Source organism: Amblyomma mixtum, chromosome 9, assembly GCF_055824585.1.
Source record: "Amblyomma mixtum isolate Tamu chromosome 9, ASM5582458v1, whole genome shotgun sequence".
Taxonomy (NCBI): domain Eukaryota; kingdom Metazoa; phylum Arthropoda; class Arachnida; order Ixodida; family Ixodidae; genus Amblyomma; species Amblyomma mixtum.
Genome location: NC_143020.1, coordinates 111,558,906 through 111,564,905, shown reverse-complemented (window position 1 = coordinate 111,564,905; position 6,000 = coordinate 111,558,906).

Sequence of the window (6,000 nt, the reverse complement as noted above, 5' to 3'; positions counted from 1 at the left end):
AATAAAGTTCTGCACATTCTGTCAAATAAAACATGGCTACCCTATTCTCTCTGACTTAAATAAAGCCTTAAACTTGGAAACTGCTTGCGTTCGGCGCCTGTTTTTACCTTGAGTTCGATGGGGGAGCTCGCCGTTCAGCAAGCAGCTTGCGTCTGGAGCGAACCCTAGCGGCGGATCTAACCCTTAGCCTGAGGAGCGGAAAGGTGGGTGCACCTGGTCTTTCTCTAGAATTTCGATGCACGCAAACATCGAAAAGTGAGAGTGTAGTTTCATGGGCGATTTCTTTAATCGTTAATTTCTCGCTTCCTAGGGCCTCTTTTGCGGCGGACCTTTGCTTATTATATGCACAATAAAGTTCTGCACATTCTGTCAAATAAAACATGGCTACAAAATGCTCCCTGACTTAAATAAATCCTCAAACTTGGAAACTGCTTGCGATCGGCGCCTGTTTTTACCTTGAGTTCAATGGGCGAGCTCGCCGTTCAGCAAGCAGCTTGCGTCTGGAGCGACCCCTAACGGCGGATCTAACCCTTAGCCTAAGGAGCGGATAGGTGGGTGCACCTGGTCTTTCTTTAGAATTTCGATGCACGCAAAGATCGAAAAGTGAGAGTGTAGTTTCATGGGCGATTTCTTTAATCGTTAATTTCTCGCTTCCTAGGGCCTCTTTTGCGGCGGACCTTTGCTTATTATATGCACAATAAAGTTCTGCACATTCTGTCAAATAAAACATGGCTACAAAATGCTCCCTGACTTAAATAAATCCTCAAACTTGGAAACTGCTTGCGATCGGCGCCTGTTTTTACCTTGAGTTCAATGGGCGAGCTCGCCGTTCAGCAAGCAGCTTGCGTCTGGAGCGACCCCTAACGGCGGATCTAACCCTTAGCCTAAGGAGCGGATAGGTGGGTGCACCTGGTCTTTCTTTAGAATTTCGATGCACGCAAAGTTCGAAAAGTGAGAGTGTAGTTTCATGGGCGATTTCTTTACTCGTTAATTTCTCGCTTCCTAGGTCCTCTTCTGCGGCGGACCTTTGCTTATTATATGCACAATAAAGTTCTGCACATTCTGTCAAATAAAACATGGCTACCCTATGCTCTCTGACTTAAATAAAGCCTTAAACTTGGAAACTGCTTGCGTTCGGCGCCTGTTTTTACCTTGAGTTCGATGGGCGAGCTCTCCGTTCAGCAAGCAGCTTGCGTCTGGAGCGACCCCTAACGGCGGATATAACTCTTAGCCTGAGGAGCGCAAAGGTGGGTGCACCTGGTCTTTCCTTAGAATTTCGATGCACGCAAAGATCGAAAAGTGAGTGTAGTTTCATGGGCGATTCCTTTAATCGTTAATTTCTCGCTTCCTAGGGCCTCTTTTGCGGCGGACCTTTGCTTATTATATGCACAATAAAGTTCTGCACATTCTGTCAAATAAAACATGGCTACCCTATGCTCTCTGACTTAAATAAAGCCTTAAACTTGGAAACTGCTTGCGTTCGGCGCCTGTTTTTACCTTGAGTTCGATGGGCGAGCTCTCCGTTCAGCAAGCAGCTTGCGTCTGGAGCGACCCCTAACGGCGGATATAACTCTTAGCCTGAGGAGCGCAAAGGTGGGTGCACCTGGTCTTTCCTTAGAATTTCGATGCACGCAAAGATCGAAAAGTGAGTGTAGTTTCATGGGCGATTCCTTTAATCGTTAATTTCTCGCTTCCTAGAGCCTCTTCTGCGGCGGACCTTTGCTTATTATATGCACAATAAAGTTCTGCACATTCTGTCAAATAAAACATGGCTACCCTATTCTCTCTGACTTAAATAAAGCCTCAAACTTGGAAACTGCTTGCGATCGGCGCCTGTTTTTACCTTGAGTTCAATGGGCGAGCTCGCCGTTCAGCAAGCAGCTTGCGTCTGGAGCGACCCCTAACGGCGGATCTAACCCTTAGCCTAAGGAGCGGATAGGTGGGTGCACCTGGTCTTTCTTTAGAATTTCGATGCACGCAAAGATCGAAAAGTGAGAGTGTAGTTTCATTGGCGATTTCTTTAATCGTTAATTTCTCGCTTCCTAGGGCCTCTTTTGCGGCGGACCTTTGCTTATTATATGCACAATAAAGTTCTGCACATTCTGTCAAATAAAACATGGCTACCCTATGCTCTCTGACTTAAATAAAGCCTTAAACTTGGAAACTGCTTGCGTTCGGCGCCTGTTTTTACCTTGAGTTCAATGGGCGAGCTTGCCGTTCAGCAAGCAGCTTGCGTCTGGAGCGACCCCTAACGGCGGATCTAACTCTTAGCCTGAGGAGCGCAAAGGTGGGTGCACCTGGTCTTTCTTTAGAATTTCGATGCACGCAAAGTTCGAAAAGTGAGAGTGTAGTTTCATGGGCGATTTCTTTACTCGTTAATTTCTCGCTTCCTAGGGCCTCTTTTGCGGCGGACCTTTGCTTATTATATGCACAATAAAGTTCTGCACATTCTGTCAAATAAAACATGGCTACCCTATGCTCTCTGACTTAAATAAAGCCTTAAACTTGGAAACTGCTTGCGTTCGGCGCCTGTTTTTACCTTGAGTTCGATGGGCGAGCTCTCCGTTCAGCAAGCAGCTTGCGTCTGGAGCGACCACTAATGGCGGATCTAACCCTTAGCCTGAGGAGCGGAAAGGTGGGTGCACCTGGTCTTTCCTTAGAATTTCGATGCACGCAAAGATCGAAAAGTGAGTGTAGTTTCATGGGCGATTCCTTTAATCGTTAATTTCTCGCTTCCTAGGGCCTCTTCTGCGGCGGACCTTTGCTTATTATATGCACAATAAAGTTCTGCACATTCTGTCAAATAAAACATGGCTACCCTATTCTCTCTGACTTAAATAAAGCCTCAAACTTGGAAACTGCTTGCGATCGGCGCCTGTTTTTACCTTGAGTTCAATGGGCGAGCTCGCCGTTCAGCAAGCAGCTTGCGTCTGGAGCGACCCCTAACGGCGGATCTAACCCTTAGCCTAAGGAGCGGATAGGTGGGTGCACCTGGTCTTTCTTTAGAATTTCGATGCACGCAAAGATCGAAAAGTGAGAGTGTAGTTTCATTGGCGATTTCTTTAATCGTTAATTTCTCGCTTCGTAGGGCCTCTTTTGCGGCGGACCTTTGCTTATTATATGCACAATAAAGTTCTGCACATTCTGTCAAATAAAACATGGCTACCCTATGCTCTCTGACTTAAATAAAGCCTTAAACTTGGAAACTGCTTGCGTTCGGCGCCTGTTTTTACCTTGAGTTCAATGGGCGAGCTTGCCGTTCAGCAAGCAGCTTGCGTCTGGAGCGACCCCTAACGGCGGATCTAACTCTTAGCCTGAGGAGCGCAAAGGTGGGTGCACCTGGTCTTTCTTTAGAATTTCGATGCACGCAAAGTTCGAAAAGTGAGAGTGTAGTTTCATGGGCGATTTCTTTACTCGTTAATTTCTCGCTTCCTAGGGCCTCTTCTGCGGCGGACCTTTGCTTATTATATGCACAATAAAGTTCTGCACATTCTGTCAAATAAAACATGGCTACCCTATGCTCTCTGACTTAAATAAAGCCTTAAACTTGGAAACTGCTTGCGTTCGGCGCCTGTTTTTACCTTGAGTTCGATGGGCGAGCTCTCCGTTCAGCAAGCAGCTTGCGTCTGGAGCGACCCCTAACGGCGGATCTAACTCTTAGCCTGAGGAGCGCAAAGGTGGGTGCACCTGGTCTTTCCTTAGAATTTCGATGCACGCAAAGATCGAAAAGTGAGTGTAGTTTCATGGGCGATTCCTTTAATCGTTAATTTCTCGCTTCCTAGGGCCTCTTTTGCGGCGGACCTTTGCTTATTATATGCACAATAAAGTTCTGCACATTCTGTCAAATAAAACATGGCTACCCTATGCTCTCTGACTTAAATAAAGCCTTAAACTTGGAAACTGCTTGCGTTCGGCGCCTGTTTTTACCTTGAGTTCGATGGGCGAGCTCTCCGTTCAGCAAGCAGCTTGCGTCTGGAGCGACCACTAATGGCGGATCTAACCCTTAGCCTGAGGAGCGGAAAGGTGGGTGCACCTGGTCTTTCCTTAGAATTTCGATGCACGCAAAGATCGAAAAGTGAGTGTAGTTTCAAGGGCGATTCCTTTAATCGTTAATTTCTCGCTTCCTAGGGCCTCTTCTGCGGCGGACCTTTGCTTATTATATGCACAATAAAGTTCTGCACATTCTGTCAAATAAAACATGGCTACCCTATGCTCTCTGACTTAAATAAAGCCTTAAACTTGGAAACTGCTTGCGTTCGGCGCCTGTTTTTACCTTGAGTTCGATGGGCGAGCTCTCCGTTCAGCAAGCAGCTTGCGTCTGGAGCGACCCCTAACGGCGGATCTAACTCTTAGCCTGAGGAGCGCAAAGGTGGGTGCACCTGGTCTTTCCTTAGAATTTCGATGCACGCAAAGATCGAAAAGTGAGTGTAGTTTCATGGGCGATTCCTTTAATCGTTAATTTCTCGCTTCCTAGGGCCTCTTCTGCGGCGGACCTTTGCTTATTATATGCACAATAAAGTTCTGCACATTCTGTCAAATAAAACATGGCTACCCTATTCTCTCTGACTTAAATAAAGCCTCAAACTTGGAAACTGCTTGCGCTCGGCGCCTGTTTTTACCTTGAGTTCAATGGGCGAGCTCGCCGTTCAGCAAGCAGCTTGCGTCTGGAGCGAACCCTAGCGGCGGATCTAACCCTTAGCCTGAGGAGCGGAAAGGTGGGTGCACCTGGTCTTTCTCTAGAATTTCGATGCACGCAAACATCGAAAAGTGAGAGTGTAGTTTCATGGGCGATTTCTTTAATCGTTAATTTCTCGCTTCCTAGGGCCTCTTTTGCGGCGGACCTTTGCTTATTATATGCACAATAAAGTTCTGCACATTCTGTCAAATAAAACATGGCTACAAAATGCTCCCTGACTTAAATAAATCCTCAAACTTGGAAACTGCTTGCGATCGGCGCCTGTTTTTACCTTGAGTTCAATGGGCGAGCTCGCCGTTCAGCAAGCAGCTTGCGTCTGGAGCGACCCCTAACGGCGGATCTAACCCTTAGCCTAAGGAGCGGATAGGTGGGTGCACCTGGTCTTTCTTTAGAATTTCGATGCACGCAAAGATCGAAAAGTGAGAGTGTAGTTTCATTGGCGATTTCTTTAATCGTTAATTTCTCGCTTCCTAGGGCCTCTTCTGCGGCGGACCTTTGCTTATTATATGCACAATAAAGTTCTGCACATTCTTTCAAATAAAACATGGCTACCCTATGCTCTCTGACTTAAATAAAGCCTTAAACTTGGAAACTGCTTGCGTTCGGCGCCTGTTTTTACCTTGAGTTCGATGGGGGAGCTCTCCGTTCAGCAAGCAGCTTGCGTCTGGAGCGACCCCTAACGGCGGATCTAACTCTTAGCCTGAGGAGCGCAAAGGTGGGTGCACCTGGTCTTTCCTTAGAATTTCGATGCACGCAAAGATCGAAAAGTGAGTGTAGTTTCATGGGCGATTCCTTTAATCGTTAAAATCTCGCTTCCTAGGGCCTCTTCTGCGGCGGACCTTTGCTTATTATATGCACAATAAAGTTCTGCACATTCTGTCAAATAAAACATGGCTACCCTATTCTCTCTGACTTAAATAAAGCCTCAAACTTGGAAACTGCTTGCGATCGGCGCCTGTTTTTACCTTGAGTTCAATGGGCGAGCTCGCCGTTCAGCAAGCAGCTTGCGTCTGGAGCGACCCCTAACGGCGGATCTAACCCTTAGCCTAAGGAGCGGATAGGTGGGTGCACCTGGTCTTTCTTTAGAATTTCGATGCACGCAAAGTTCGAAAAGTGAGAGTGTAGTTTCATGGGCGATTTCTTTACTCGTTAATTTCTCGCTTCCTAGGTCCTCTTCTGCGGCGGACCTTTGCTTATTATATGCACAATAAAGTTCTGCACATTCTGTCAAATAAAACATGGCTACCCTATGCTCTCTGACTTAAATAAAGCCTTAAACTTGGAAACTGCTTGCGTTCGGCGCC